This window comes from Biomphalaria glabrata, chromosome 6 (assembly GCF_947242115.1).
Source record: "Biomphalaria glabrata chromosome 6, xgBioGlab47.1, whole genome shotgun sequence".
NCBI classification, from domain to species: Eukaryota; Metazoa; Mollusca; class Gastropoda; family Planorbidae; genus Biomphalaria; species Biomphalaria glabrata.
The window spans coordinates 16,274,184-16,290,900 of NC_074716.1; the positions used below are offsets into that span (position 1 = coordinate 16,274,184).

The 16,717-nt window shown below is 33.0% G+C and overlaps 1 long non-coding RNA gene across 3 annotated transcripts; it reads left to right on the forward strand.

Moving 5' to 3' along the window:
* Window positions 1–12,392: 12,392 nt before the first annotated feature.
* On the forward strand, window positions 12,393–15,970 carry LOC129926994 (uncharacterized). Of its 3 annotated transcripts, XR_008778701.1 has the most exons (5): window positions 12,393–12,662; window positions 12,987–13,211; window positions 14,417–14,523; window positions 14,877–14,945; window positions 15,308–15,966. It is a non-coding gene; the product is annotated as an uncharacterized LOC129926994 (long non-coding RNA). The 3 variants fall into 3 exon arrangements; XR_008778702.1 differs by lacking the exon at window positions 12,393–12,662 and having other exon boundaries at window positions 12,899–13,211; window positions 14,877–14,950; window positions 15,308–15,970; XR_008778700.1 differs by lacking the exon at window positions 12,393–12,662 and having other exon boundaries at window positions 12,901–13,211; window positions 15,308–15,969.
* The last annotated feature ends 747 nt before the right edge of the window (window positions 15,971–16,717 follow it).

A 16,717-nucleotide genomic window follows, 5' to 3' on the forward strand; every position in this document is an offset into this window, starting at 1 on the left:
AAAGGCATGGAGCATTAGCCAAAGGCTGCAGCCTATTTGGACTAGCCAAGCCATTGGACTCGAGACAAAAATACACCTTCTCAACACAATCGTCATTCCATCTGCTACATATGCATGTGAGACGTGGAAGTCATCTGTCAAAATTGAGAAAAGACTAAATGTGGCTCAACAGAGATGGCTGAGACGGATTTTGGGAGTCAGTTACACAGACCAGATCTCAAACAAGGAAATCCTATGCCGAACTGGGAGTCGAACACTTAGTGAGGTTGTGACTGAGCGTCGCATGAGGTTTGCGGGACATGTTCTACGTCAAAATGAATTACGCACACCAAGAGTTGCGATAACATGGAAGCCAAAACGAGGAAAGCGCAAACAGGGACGTCCTCGTATTACATGGCGACACACCTTCATGGAGGACCTCAGAACAGTGGACACCAGGTGGGAGGAGGCTTCAGACATTGCCAGTGACAGATCATTATGGAGACAGCTTGCCGCCCAATGCGCCGAACGGCGCGGGAGGACCTAAGTCTAAGTAAGTCTAAGTAAAAGAATTATCAAAGAACAAAGAATTATTTTATAAAGTGACCGAGCCTCGCTCGATTGAATAATTTATTCAGGAAAGATATTTATTTATTCTGGAAACATTTTTGTAATGACACAAATGAGCGATCGACTAAAGACTGTCAATCCGAGGAATTGCTCTCGTGCTCTTTTAGTTCTATACGTCATTGTACATGTCGATTAGAACAGAAAGTCTGTAAGTCCCCATACAGAACACGCGTAGGACGTAATCATCTTCTTCTTTGAAGTAACGTCTGCATTTCATAAGATAAGATACAGTCTAGAAAACCGCAGCTGACGTCGATTCGTTTAGATTGCATTTTTCGCCTACAAGTATTTGGCTAATATTGGCTTGGAAAAAATCTTTTTAGTGTAACTTCTCAAATGGTTACATTCAGACATTAAAATTTCAATAAATATACTCATTAAGTCTTTTGTATGAAAGATCAAGTGCAATGTCTCTAGGGTAAAATATGGACTTTTTAAAAATAAAAATAGAGACAAAAAGACTTAAAAACATTACATCAGAATGCTAAAGAAGGTTTCATCAAATCATCTTTTGAACAAAAAAGTTGAAGCAGACAATGAGTTTGCATACGCTGCCGCTTCTTTCATTTAATTAACAAACCTAAACAACAACAATAAAACAGAAGTCCTGTTCAAGAAATCCCCCAATAAAACAGAAGTCCTGTTCAAGAAGTCCCCCAATTAAACAGAAGTCCTGTTCAAGAAGTCCCCCAATAAAACAGAAGTCCTGTTCAAGAAGTCCCCCAATAAAACAGAAGTCCTGTTCAAGAAGTCACCCAATAAAACAGAAGTCCTGTTCAAGAAGTCACCCAATAAAACAGAAGTCCTGTTCAAGAAGTCACCCAATAAAACAGAAGTCCTGTTCAAGAAGTCCCCCAATAAAACAGAAGTCCTGTTCAAGAAGTCACCCAATAAAACAGAAGTCCTGTTCAAGAAGTCACCCAATAAAACAGAAGTCCTGTTCAAGAAGTCCCCCAATAAAACAGAAGTCCTGTTCAAGAAGTCACCCAATAAAACAGAAGTCCTGTTCAAGAAGTCACCCAATAAAACAGAAGTCCTGTTCAAGAAGTCACCCAATAAAACAGAAGTCCTGTTCAAGAAGTCACCCAATAAAACAGAAGTCCTGTTCAAGAAGTCACCCAATAAAACAGAAGTCCTGTTCAAGAAGTCACCCAATAAAACAGAAGTCCTGTTCAAGAAGTCCCCCAATAAAACAGAAGTCCTGTTCAAGAAGTCCCCCAATAAAACAGAAGTCCTGTTCAAGAAGTCACCCAATAAAACAGAAGTCCTGTTCAAGAAGTCACCCAATAAAACAGAAGTCCTGTTCAAGAAGTCCCCCAATAAAACAGAAGTCCTGTTCAAGAAGTCACCCAATAAAACAGAAGTCCTGTTCAAGAAGTCACACAATAAAACAGAAGTCCTGTTCAAGAAGTCACCCAATAAAACAGAGGTCCTGTTCAAGAAGTCACCCAATAAAACAGAAGTCCTGTTCAAGAAGTCACCCAATAAAACAGAAGTCCTGTTCAAGAAGTCCCCCAATAAAACAGAAGTCCTGTTCAAGAAGTCCCCCAATAAAACAGAAGTCCTGTTCAAGAAGTCACCCAATAAAACAGAAGTCCTGTTCAAGAAGTCACCCAATAAAACAGAAGTCCTGTTCAAGAAGTCACCCAATAAAACAGAAGTCCTGTTCAAGAAGTCACCCAATAAAACAGAAGTCCTGTTCAAGAAGTCACCCAATAAAACCACTCAGCCTCAAAGATCCCGTAAATGGACATCCCCTTAACGTTGTAGACCACTTCACATATCTAGGAAGCATGACATTGAATAACGCATCTTTTTTCAAGGGAAGTTGATAACCGTCTGGTCAGGGCCAGTAGAACTTTTGGACGTCTCTAAGAATGAGTTGGCGGAGTAAATCGCTCCGCTTGCCTACAAAAATCTGTGTCTACCAAGCAGTGGTTCTCTCAAACCTTATATATATATATATATATATATATATATATATATATATATATATATATATATATATATATATATCTCTGAGACATGATTATTATGCAGAAAGCAACCAAGACTTCTTGAACGCTTTCACCAACGACGTTTTCGCTCCATCGTGGACATTCAGTGGCAAGACTGCACTACAACCAGCGAATGCGGGTATGGACAAAAGGCAGTCATTTATGCGAGCTGAAAGGTGGTAGACGTAACAGAGGGGTCCAACAGAAACGCTTTAAAGAACAGCTTAGGCACCAGCTGACATAGAAAAGGGCATCTGTCTGTTGGAGACGCTAGAACGAGATAGCTGGAGTTTTTTTTACAAAGACCGCGGGATACAAAAAAGAAAATCCACTTCCAAGGACAGACGTGTGTGTACTGAATATTTGGGGTATGTTGTGTCATGATACCCTAATTAATCTATTATTGAATCTAATCTAGGCGCCCTGGAATATTTCATTTGGACACATTTAATTACTCTTACTTATGTAATTATAATTATGTATTCTATATTATGTGTGTAACCAGATGAAATGCTGTAAATAAATACAAAGTTCTACTCTGTTGTTGAGTGTACGTTTGTAATACTTGTACGCCTTTAAGGATCTACATTTGAGAATCATACCCTTAGTACGTCGACCCAGTTGTCTATAATAAGAACTACCCTAAGTACTTAATAGTTTACAACATATCAGCGGCGGAGAATATACACCAGCATTGAAAGCTATACCAGCAGGTAGAAGAGTGTTTCGTGATGTAGATACATATTTCTATTTGAATGATAGTAAACGTTTGTTTCATTACATTAAATTTGGGATATGGATATAGGCATTAAGTATACAGGAATCAAATATATTTAATTGATATTGTCAGATAATTCTATAAAGACAATTTACAAATGGAGGATAAAGCTGAGATAGTTGCTTTAAAAGAAGAAGGGAGACTATTGGAATTAGAAGGAGCAGAGCTGAGAAAATATGTACAAGAAAGATTAATAGAAAGGGAGAAACTAGTCAAGGAAAAGAAAATAGAGAAAGAGAAGTTAGCCATGGAAAAGGAAATAGAGAAAAGAAATTAGCCATGGAAAAGGAAATAAAGAAAGAGAAGTTAGCCATGGAAATGGAAATAGAGAAAGAGAAGTTGGCTATAAAAAAAGATAAATTAGTTACGGATAAAGAAATTGAGAAAGAGAAGTTGACCATGGAAAAGAAAATAGAGAAAGAGAAGTTAGCCATGGAAAAGGAAATAGAGAAAAGAAGTTCGCCATGGAAAAGGAAATAGAGAAAGAGAAGTTAGCCATGGAAAAGGAAATAGAGAAAGAGAAGTTAGCCATGGAAATGGAAATAGAGAAAGAGAAGTTAGCCATGGAAATGGAAGTAGAGAAAGAGAAGTTGGCTATTAAAAAAGATAAATTAGTTACGGATAAAGAAATTGAGAAAGAGAAGCTAGCTATGGAGAAAGAAAGGTTCGCCATAGAAAAAGAAAAGTTGGCAAATAAAAATAAGAAAAAGCTAAAGATGTTGGTACTGGAAAGAAAATTGACGTGTCTGGAAATAAATTGGCAAAATATAAAGGTACAATGTTTGATGAGAATAAAATAGACATAGATATTTTCCTAAAGAAGTTTGAAATTGAAATGAAAGTATTAGCTTTTCCAGAAGATTAATGCACATTTTTTTTTATCAAAGTAATTTGCAGCAGAGGTCCCGTCAAAGATTTGCATGTATCAGAATAATTATCAAATATTAAAGAAACAACTACTCATAGCATTTGGAAAAACTGAAACTTTTTATCGTCAACAATTTGTGAATGGTACCATAGAAAGCAATGAGGATCCGCAAACATTTTTAGACACGATGAATAGCTACTTTGACAATTGGACTGAATCAGCAAAAATAAAAAAAAGTCTTTTGACGAACTAAAAACTTTTCTTATACTTGACAATGTTATTTATGAGAGTCAGGATGAATTGAAAATATTCTTACTAGAGAGAAAACCGAAATTTGTCGAGGATAAAGTAAAATTAATTAGGGCATAAAAGGTAGCACAGCCTGATACAAAAGTAAACAGAGGTTGTGACAGTGAAGAAATAGTTGATACATTCGTCCCAAGATTCAGACTAACAGACACACCATACACACCCAGTTGTACATACATTAATAAACGATGTGTATGATGATTTATAATTAAACTATAAATTTAATCCAATGAGAATTATACAATGAAATGATATCTGACTAATGGGAATGAAAATGGAATAAAAGTACATACAGCAAGATGTGAAATGAATAGTACAGTTCAATAAAATACTTAAATAGTATTTCAAACAAAATAACCACCTTTATCTCCAATAATACTGACTTCAACACTTTTTTTATTTTAAGACAAGGATTCTGTATGAGGATCAGTTTACTTCTTATAATATGTTTATGGTAACACAAGTATCTTCTAGCTAAGACGAATGTTCACCAACGATGAAGATAACCAAAGTTCAGAGTAGCACCAAAACGCACAACTTCACAATGTAACACCAAGACTGAATACTGAAAATCTGGAATCTGGAACCTGAAACAGATACTTCTAATCTTCTAATCTAACTACAAAATACAAATACGACAGAATCCATATTAAAATAATTTTCCAATGTGAAATAAAACTCACACTTATCAGGGGGTAAAAAAAATTGACATCATATGAAAAATGACGACGAAGTGACAAGGGGAGAGAAAATTAGTGCACAGATTAAAATAGCACAAATGACCTCATTGATGAAAGCGGCGTTATTAGATTGTAAACATTTATATTACAAAGCTAACTGCGACAGTTATGAAGTATTATTAGTTTTATAAAGATTGTTAAAATTATTGATAGCGCAGGAAAAGGAAAGAATACAAATATTATTGACATTGTTTTATACCAATGCTTGAGAAATTATATGTATTTGTTGAATCTTATGTAGTTGTCCATATAAGCCAGAGATTCTCAACCTTTTTAGCTCCTCCACCCCCTAATACAATTTTTCCCTTGGCGGCGACCTCCATCCATAAATATGATTTAGCTAATGTTATGAAATAGTTATCAAAATGTAAATCACTGATATATATTTCATTTCTAGAGACTGAACATAACAAGAGCTTTATTTAGTGTAAATAAATTTACGCTTGAATTACAAAAAAAAGTGTATCTTTTATAACTTTCTTTTATTAAATTTTTTATTGCATGTTTATGATACCCATGTTGCATACATAAATGACAATTTAAAAGTATTGCTATGCTTGGAAAACGTAAAGTCTTTGACTCAGTCAACTTTAGCTACACTATTGTTGTGACAATATTTCTAAACACGCTAAACTTATTGAAAAGGTTTAGATTGTTTGTATTTCACTAGATTATGAATTCACATCTTCTATATCAATTTTTTTTCGGTAATTAAAAATTTACATCTTCTATATCAAGTTTATTTCGGTAATTAAGCTTGATAACGAACTGGCAGATATATTTTGTTGGAAATGGAACAGGATGTCGCGAAAAAAATTCTCAAATTTCAGTTAATGACTGCAAACAATTGATTCAGAATTCTGTAACTGACACTGAAGAGAGATTATATTTAGCTGCCTTGATATTGATGTAATGCTTATGGCAGTATTTTTGTTGGTAATATATATATCGAAGAATCATACACTGAGTTATGATGCATTTTTATGGTGCCTCATTATATACCAGACATTGAAATCCAGCAGCATCTGTATTGACACCACAAATATTTTTTCAAGAGGTCTTCTACTAAACTTTGTCAATTACATCACCAGCTGCAGAGGTCATTTTAAGAAGATGGCATATAAACTAATCTTTATAATTGCGATTATGTATATATCTTAAGAAAACCGGTAATTGTGAAACATTTACTACGCCTGTGGATTCATTAATCTGGATGCCAAATATTCGAAGCCACAGAATCAGATGACCTTTACATCGTCTGCCCTATAGACCGCAAGGTCAGAAAGTGGAACGACCGACACACAACTCAAAGCTAACAATTCAGAGATTATATAACTGGAAATCTAGCGCACTGACCCCAAAAACAAAATCCGAAAATTCAAAAATACAAAATGTAAGCAATTTAAAAACAACAACAATTGTAATGTTCACCTACAAACAAAGTAATATCAATGGAGAAAAGCAAAACCTGTAAAAAAAGAAAAAAAAAGGAGAGTACAAGAGCAACGTCAGACTTTTGTTGTTTAGACGTTACATCAAACTTATAGAGGGCTGTAGCCACACACGTTATGGTCGTCATATAAAGTAGTGTGCAAAAAGTAGATCGAAAACCCAAAGTGATGTTTGAAAACTGGAATACAAACCTCAGCCAAATATGCAAAAAAAAAAAAAAAAAAAAAAATAAACAAATAAATGACAAACCTTTTCGTGCTAAAAAAATTAACAAACCTAGCCAATCATATGAAAAGATGTGTATAAAACGCAGCCAATCACTAATAGAAGGGGAATAAAAAAGGTAGGGGGTTGGGTTTAGGTTAGAATCTCGCCCCCCCCCCCCCAAATAAAAACTAAATAAAAACCGATCTAATTTTCTAATAGTAGCAGACGTGAGATCTAAGTTTAAGTAAGTAAGCAAAAGGGACTTGGGGATGGGTGAGGCTCAATAAAAGTCTACGAAAATTCAAGAAACTGTTTGAGAAAATTCAAGCAACTGTTTGAGAAAATTCAAGAAACTGTTTGAGAAAATTCAAGCAACTGTTTGAGAAAATTAAGCAGCTGTTTGAAAAAATTCAAGCAACTGTTTGAGAAAATTCAAGCAACTGTTTGAGAAAATTCAAGCAACTGTATGAGAAAATTCAAGCAACTGTTTGAGAAAATTCAAGCAACTGTTTTAGAAAATTCAAGCAACTGTTTGAGAAAATTCAAGCAACTGTTTGAGAAAATTCAAGCAACTGTTTGAGAAAATTCAAGCAACTGTTTGAGAAAATTAAGCAGCTGTTTGAGAAAATTCAAGCAACTGTTTGAGAAAATTCAAGCAACTGTTTAAGAAAATTCAAGCAATTGTTTGAGAAAATTCAAGCAACTATTTGAGAAAATTCAAGCAACTATTTGAGAAAATTCAAGCAACTATTTGAGAAAATTCAAGCAACTGTTTGAGAAAATAGAAGAAACTGTTTGAGAAAATTCAAGAAACTGTTTGAGAAAATTCAAGCAACTGTTTGAGAAAATTCAAGCAACTGTTTGAGAAAATTCAAGCAACTGTTTTAGAAAATTCAAGCAACTGTTTGAGAAAATTCAAGCAACTGTTTGAGAAAATTCAAGCAACTGTTTGAGAAAATTGAAGAAACTGTTTGAGAAAATTCAAGCAACTGTATGAGAAAATTCAAGCAACTGTTTGAGAAAATTCAAGAATCTGTTTGAAAAAATTCAAGCAACTGTTTGAGAAAATTGAAGAAACTGTTTGAGAAAATTCAAGCAACTGTTTTAGAAAATTCAAGCAACTGTTTGAGAAAATTCAACCAACTGTTTGAGAAAATTCAAGCAACTGTTTGAGAAAATTCAAGCAACTGTTTTAGAAAATTCAAGCAACTGTTTGAGAAAATTCAAGCAACTGTTTGAGAAAATTTAAGCAACTGTTTGAGAAAATTCAAGCAACTGTTTGAGAAAATTGAAGAAACTGTTTGAGAAAATTCAAGCAACTGTTTTAGAAAATTCAAGCAACTGTATGAGAAAATTCAAGCAACTGTTTGAGAAAATTCAAGAATCTGTTTGAAAAAATTCAAGCAACTGTTTGAGAAAATTGAAGAAACTGTTTGAGAAAATTCAAGCAACTGTTTTAGAAAATTCAAGCAACTGTTTGAGAAAATTCAACCAACTGTTTGAGAAAATTCAAGCAACTGTTTGAGAAAATTCAAGCAACTGTTTGAGAAAATTCAAGCAACTGTTTGAGAAAATTCAAGCAACTGTTTGAGAAAATTCAAGCAACTGTTTGAGAAAATTCAAGAAACTGTTTGAGAAAATTCAAGCAACTGTTTGAGAAAATTCAAGCAACTATTTGAGAAAATTCAAGAAACTATTTGAGAAAATTTAAGCAACTGTTTGAGAAAATTCAAGAAACTGTTGTAGAAAATTAAGTGACTGTTTGAGAAAATTTAAGCAACTGTTTAAGAAAATTCAAGAAACTGTTTTAGAAAATTCAAGCAACTGTTTGAGAAAATTCAAGCAACTGTTTGAGAAAATTCAAGCAACTGTTTTAGAAAATTCAAGCAACTGTTTGAGAAAATTCAAGCAACTGTTTGAGAAAATTCAAGCAACTGTTTGAGAAAATTCAAGCAACTGTTTGAGAAAATTGAAGAAACTGTTTGAGAAAATTCAAGCAACTGTTTTAGAAAATTCAAGCAACTGTATGAGAAAATTCAAGCAACTGTTTGAGAAAATTCAAGCAACTGTTTTAGAAAATTCAAGCAACTGTTTGAGAAAATTCAAGCAACTGTTTGAGAAAATTCAAGCAACTGTTTGAGAAAATTTAAGCAACTGTTTTAGAAAATTAAGCAGCTGTTTGAGAAAATTCAAGCAACTGTTTGAGAAAATTCAAGCAACTGTTTAAGAAAATTCAAGCAATTGTTTGAGAAAATTCAAGCAACTATTTGAGAAAATTCAAGCAACTATTTGAGAAAATTCAAGCAACTATTTGAGAAAATTCAAGTAACTGTTTGAGAAAATTCAAGAAACTGTTTGAGAAAATTTAAGAAACTGTTTAAGAAAATTCAAGCAACTGTTTGAGAAAATTCAAGAAACTGTTTGAGAAAATTCAAGCAACTGTTTGAGAAAATTCAAGAAACTGTTTGAGAAAATTCAAGCAACTGTTTGAGAAAATTCAAGAAACTGTTTGAGAAAATTCAAGAAACTGTTTGAGAAAATTCAAGCAACTGTTTGAGAAAATTTAAGAAACTGTTTTAGAAAATTAAGTGACTGTTTGAGAAAATTTAAGCAACTGTTTGAGAAAATTCAAGAAACTGTTTGAGAAAATTCAAGCAACTGTTTGAGAAAATTCAAGCAACTGTTTGAGAAAATTCAAGAAACTGTTTGAGAAAATTCAAGCAACTATTTGAGAAAACTCAAGCAACTGTTTGAGAAAATTCAAGCAACTGTTTGAGAAAATTTAAGCAACTGTTTGAGAAAATTAACGTGAACTACAATGACTAATTCTATAAGCGTAGCCGGTGAGTCCGTGGCGTGTGTGAGGTTCAATCCTTCTCTAACATTTCACACATTGATCTGCCTGTCGCTGGGCTCCATTAATAAAGTGCAGTGAATAACAGGTAGGATGTTTAACCAGCACATTGTTTTTAATTAAAAGAATAGCAGGATATTGTTTGTACACACCTCACAAAATGCATTTTTGAAGCTCAGAATCATGCAAAAAGTGAAGAGCCGATCATTACGCTCACTAGCGGATCCAGAACTTTGGAGTGGGGGGGGGCGATTTTTTTCCAAACCCTAACCCTAACGCGCAGTAAACCCTAACACCATGCATAAACGTGAGTACAGCATAAACATATATATATATATATATATATATATATATGAGAAATAAAAAAAGCAGTGTTTCTCAACTTTCTATGAAGAAAAAAACCCAGACATGTTGAGACCTTTCTCTTGATAGCTTGGGGGTCTGGGGGAGCGCTGTAAGGCTCCTTAGTGAGGTTCGGGGAGAAGCCCGACGCCAAAATCATTTTTTTGCATTCTTCACTGCAGACACGCATTCTCCTGTCATCTACAATTCATTATTTATCGGTGGGGATCGTGGCGAAGTCCCGACGCTAAAAGCGTTTTCTTGCATTCTTCACTGCAGAAACGCATTCTCCTGACATCTACAGCTCATTATTTATCAGTGGGGTTTGGGGCAAGGCCCCGACGCTAAAAGCGTTTTCTTGCATTCTTCACTGCAGAAACGCATTCTCCTGACATCTACAGCTCATTATTTATCAGTGGGCTTTGGGGCAAGGCCCCGACGCTAAAAGCGTTTTCTTGCATTCTTCACTGCAGAAACGCATTCTCCTGACATCTACAGCTCATTATTTATCAGTGGGCTTTGGGGCAAGGCCCCGACGCTAAAAGCGTTTTCTTGCATTCTTCACTGCAGAAACGCATTCTCCTGACATCTACAGTTCATTATTCATCCTATTTGTCACAATCATCAATGGTGTCTGATGTCACAATCTAAGATGTTGCCAGATATCACGTTCAATCTTGATTGTGGATGTCAGATGTCAAGATCTATGAAGATGCTATGATGAATGTCACGTTGTAGATTATCTTGATCTGTACCACACCATCAATGATCGTGATTGACGAGGATCTTGAAATAATCTTTCAATAAGATGATCGTATAGAAGTAGCCAGATCTATGTTGATAATACGATCATTCAGAATGTTGCCAGTTAATAAGAGGATCACCTAGATCTAGGAGTTACTATTTGACAATAAGATCTAAGTACGTTCTATATTCAATAAAGAAACTTCTCTTCGTCTAAAAACAATTACTTTAATTCAGAACTTGAAAACACTATTCACAAATAATTACAATGGTTAAATGTACTTGAATAGAATATCTGATCTACACAATAATATAACTGAGTTCTAAAACAAAAGGTACATGTTCTATATCTCAAGTTCCATACAAGACTGAAGTCCAACTAGCTTCTAGCCGGGCTCTAGAGCGTCATCATGTGATCAACAACCTTACCCTGCTAGACCAACCAATAAATGCAGCCCAATGTACAACAATTAACTTTCGAAACTGAAAGTAATTACATGCTTGGTTTTTTCCCGAGCTAGGTCAAGTTCTGCCGGCAAGTTAACATAGACTGTTACCATATATGGATATAGTGTACGTGACACTATTAAAAAATGACCTTTTCAATAATGTTTTACTTGGAAAAATATTCTATTATGAATTAGAAAGGCCCTTACTACATTGCTAATAAAACGATTTGAAGATACCCTACATATTTAAATTTAGGATTTGAAGATCGCCGACGAAAACAAAATATTAGAATAATTTTTGTTAAAAAAAAGCACATTTGTAAGTGATACTTTTTGTTTAATAAACATGTTTGTAACTTTGTTTTGTTACAGAACTATAATTCAAAGCTCTAACCATGGAACTATACTAATGGAACACCAGCTTCGAGATTTTATGATCAGAGTGCCGTCGCGCATCTTTTTTCGCGCACCATACCAATTTGAAAAATCGATGAGGATGCCAAAGAAGAAATTTACTCAGAGAGCCACTTGGATTGACCTTCATTGAGAGTAAAACTTCCCCACACTATATTTTATTAGATCTGTAAAAACTTTATCCATTTTCTGACTATCTGATAAAATAGATACAATTTCCCTGAATAATGGATCGTCACAAAAGATTTTTTTTTAAGACCACTTCGTTAAAATAGGTGTTTCCAGTACTTCCTCATTTGGGTATTTTACACAAAATCTGGAATTTTTTTTATGTACATGTCATTTTTATCATCTGTCCCGCGCAACCAAACCATCCACTTTTTCCCGGTCACCAATGTTCTTAACAAGATATCAAGAGAGAGAGGCTGGTCCATTATTTGCGTAGTCCAGCCAGCTTTTTTTTTTGACAACCTTTTTTCGTTCTCTCTCATGAAGGATATGTTTGAAAATTAGTCTTACAAAATACAATTCCAAACCAACTCATGCAGTTATCGTCTTTTCACAGTATTGAGGAGTCATCCTTTTTGCTAGCCAGAGTGTAAATTGGCAAAAGGGAAAAATTCATTTTGTTTAATTTTTTAAAGTAAATATTCATAACTATATCTTTTATATAATAATATATTTTTAAAATAATAATCTTTTATATAGACATGCTTTAATAGATCTAATAAATGATTAACTCGGACCTACCAATATGGGTATATAAATACTTAAATCTGGGTATTTAAAATTTCGAATGCGAATTTTTTAAAAACCAAAACTTATATTGATCTAGATCTCTTGTATAATATCTAGAATAATATAGATCTACAACACCTAGACTAAAGTTAAAGACTAAGGTCTAGATTTATTTAACGTTTTAAAAAAAAATCAATAGATCTAATGTAGACAGTCATGAGATCCACTCTATTTTATCTAGATCTAGACCATACATGAGATCAATAATTGTCAATATGAATATTTATTATAGAATAGATCGAGTCTAGATCTATCGATCATCTAGTCTGTATAGCTCTATACTTACTTACTATTATACACTTTTACAGTATATGAGTATACTCATACGAGTCATACTGCCTATACTATAGTATAGACACTATAGTTAGTATAGTTAATACTTTTTAATAGTAGATCTATAATCTATCAATTCTATCTAAATCTAGACATCACATTCACACGATTATTGATACAGCTGAGACAGTGAATGAAACGAATGCAGTGGTTATACTGATTATACTTAAAGTGACGATACTACTTATAGATCTACCAGTTGATAAACATCATCATCATAGATAATAATCTACATCTATAATCATAGTGCCCTTTATTTAGTCAATATAGTCAAGTCAAGATAGTGGAATGTAAACTCGAAGGTTTAATACAATACGGTATGAGTTAGTATAAGATCTAATTATTTTGTTACTTTGTATGTGACAGTATGTCAATGTCTCAATTAAAATAATTAATATCATCAGCCATATCATTTTAAATATTTAAAAAGTAGACATAGATTTTTATTATATTATAAATAGATAGATTAGATCTACATATAATTTTACAAACTTTAGAAATGATTGATTTTATTTTTTATTGATAAGCCTTCTAGACTAGATTGTCTAGATCTAGCATCTCTAGCTAGACTCTAACATGTAGATTGTAGATCTTTGAATTGGATCGATATTCACCTTCCTAAATTGTCTCTAAAGTATGTAGCTGATTTGAGAGGCCCAACGAGGCAAGACGAGTCTATTAGTACTATGTCTCTTGATCTATCTAGTAGGCCTACTAAGCTAGTGCATTAGCCATAGTGTAGTCAAATCTTGACAACTAGTCTTCTAGATCTAAGCTTCTAGAATAATTAGATCTAGATCCAGTTTAGATTTAGAATATAAAAGTTTTTACTACCTTAAAATACTAAATCTACTGATCTAAATTCTAGATATATAGATCCAGTTCAGATTAGGATATAAAAATATTCCACTAGCTAAAATTCTAAATCTACTGATCTATACTTAATATGTTAGATATTATATGACATCTACAAAAATTATTATTAAGATATAATTATAGATTCTAGACTAGTTATATATGTACATAAAATATATAAATAAAAGATAAAATTTATGCAGGCCTAGGTCCCATAAATTTATAACTGATCCAGATCTATCAGTAAAAGTTACCTTCGATTGGCAGTTTTACCCAATCTAATCTATACAAGACAATTTATAATCCATGCCTTGCCTACACCCCATATATATTAAATAATAGTTTCCATTCCATGCCATACCCAGACCCATGAAATAATAAATGATGTGGTGTCAAGTTGGATCTATCCCCTGAAATTCAGTACTTTAATATAAAACTCACATATATAGTTAATTATTTGCTATGACACTCTGATAAACTTGAACTTGTGTGATACATATATGTTTCTTATCAGATTTAATTAATGAAGTTTTGGTGCATTTTAACCAGTAATAAGGCTACAAAAGTAGCATCAGGTGTATTCTAACCATTGGTATTTTTCCTGGCAACATTTCTATTCTAGTCTGTGATAAATTATAAATAAAAAAAAATGTTTGTAATGTTTCAGTTATTAACAAGTAGAACCATGGCAACCAGTTCTGATGATGTACCAGAATGGCTCAAGGATCATACTTATACTATTTCTACTCTCTGGGCATCCATTCAATATTTAATGTAAGTACTACTATACAATTTTTATTTTAGTTATCTAATAGATGTTTTATGAATTGTGTGATTTTCATGGTCAAGCAACATCCAAATATCTGGGATGGAATTTAACATTTTTCTCTAGTTTTTTTTTTTTTAATTTATAACACTCTTAAGCACATTCATCTTTCATGAATGCCTAATATACCTTGGCTGTTGTGCAGGCCATTCCTTTACAATAAACTGTTTGATGAAATTAGGCAAAATTGTCTGATAATTTGTATGTTTGATACAACAACGTTTTCAATTTAATAATATTATTTTTTAATTTTAATGTTTTCAAAAGAAATTAACCAATATGCCTAATTGTATAATTACAGTTATGTTTGGAAATGCAAGAAAAAGGCATGCATTCCTGAAAAGTCAATGATTGGTTGCACCTCTTAAAGGTAAGGTACTGCAATTTTTCCCATGTACTTTTCTCATAAGCTGAAGTACTTGTATTTTTGAAAAACTAGTTTTCCATGAAAATGTAAATCATAATATATGTTATAGTTGCTTTTAGATTAGTTCAATGTGCATCAAATTAACTGAACATCTGCCTTCACCTATAGTAATAATTCATAACTATTAAGGTCAGGGCCATGTCTACACATTAACGCAGTAGCTCCTTTTATTTACAGACTATTTTTAGAATGGCAAAATTATATAACTATAATTAATAACATATATACGTTTAGCATGGTCAACACATATGTCACACATATTTTTTGTTTTGTTTTTAAATCCTTTTATTTATTTTTATAACTAGATAACTTTCTGTTATGAGAAAAGATGAGATTCTTGGACTCCTGCATAGCACCACCAGAAAGGAAAATCCCATCATGTTGCAAAATAAAAGTCTTTGACCAATTTTAATTTAAGATATATATATATTATACTGTAAGCTGTATACATATTTATGTATATCCTGTCATTCAGCCAACAGGTTTGGATTTAGTATATCTTTAAATCTGTTTGATATTGTACTTGAAAACTATTAATCTGAGCCCCATTAAAACAAGAGGGAGTGCAGTAGATGAGTGGTAAGGGAAATTTTACTTTTTTAAAATTAAAATAAGAATCTAACAAAAGTTAACATAAAATATGGTGCATTCTCCTTAAAACTAAAACCTGGTGCAAAGGTTTAAAATGTTGGCAAAAAAAAAAGCAACATCAATTAAATATTCTTAATTCCCTTTGCAACATGCATGTTGTTCCCTCATAAGTTTCTTGACAGAGGAAATCTTGTTTATATTAGATTTGAATTAAGCAAATTAAGAAAAAAATTATAATCATTATTTCAAATGGTTTTATCTAAACCTTATGAATTATTTTTCAGTTATAAGTATATTGAAATGAATGGATAATCATGAAATCGTTAAATAATTGCTGCTATCATTCAATTGACTAAAGAACCATAATTTTTTTAAAAATTAATTTCAAAATGATTTTTTTCCAGCAGAGTTCACATAGATCTTGAGTGAAATTTTTCTTTTTTTGACTAATGCTTCAATTTTATTGTATCATTAGTTTTTTATTTTAATTACCCAGAATATTTAAAAAATGAGTACACTATTTTCATGTAATAATGTAACTTGGTATTCACACATCAAAATACGCTATAATCTTTAGGCCATATAGATTTGTATAAATATAAATTAACTTGCTTAAATACATTGTAAATGTATATTGTTTGGATAAGAATAATGTTTTTCTGTAGACAATTATTGTTCAAGATTTGTTGATGCTCCTGCTTAATAAATTATATATACAGGTCATTAGTTTTAACACACTACTGACACAAGAAAAACTGGTCGCCCCCACTTCCATTACATAGATGTAATAAAACGTGACCTCAAATCAGTGAACATCAATACTGACAATTGGGAAGACTTAGCTTTAGACCGCAACAGATGGAGAGACAGTGACCAAGAAAGCTATGGACAGTGAAAGTACATAGGTCTCAGCTCAGGAAGAAAAACGTACAGTCAGAAAAACGGCCAGCTCCTCTACCACCGAAGCAAAAGCCACCTTAACCTGTGCTATCTGTGGACGGGAGTGTCTCAAAAATAGGGCTCCACAGCCACATGAGCAAGTGTGCTCTGAGATGAAACCTTAGTCTTTCTACGACTGAAGGAGGCCAATGATGACGATACAGGTCATTAGTTTTAACACGTCT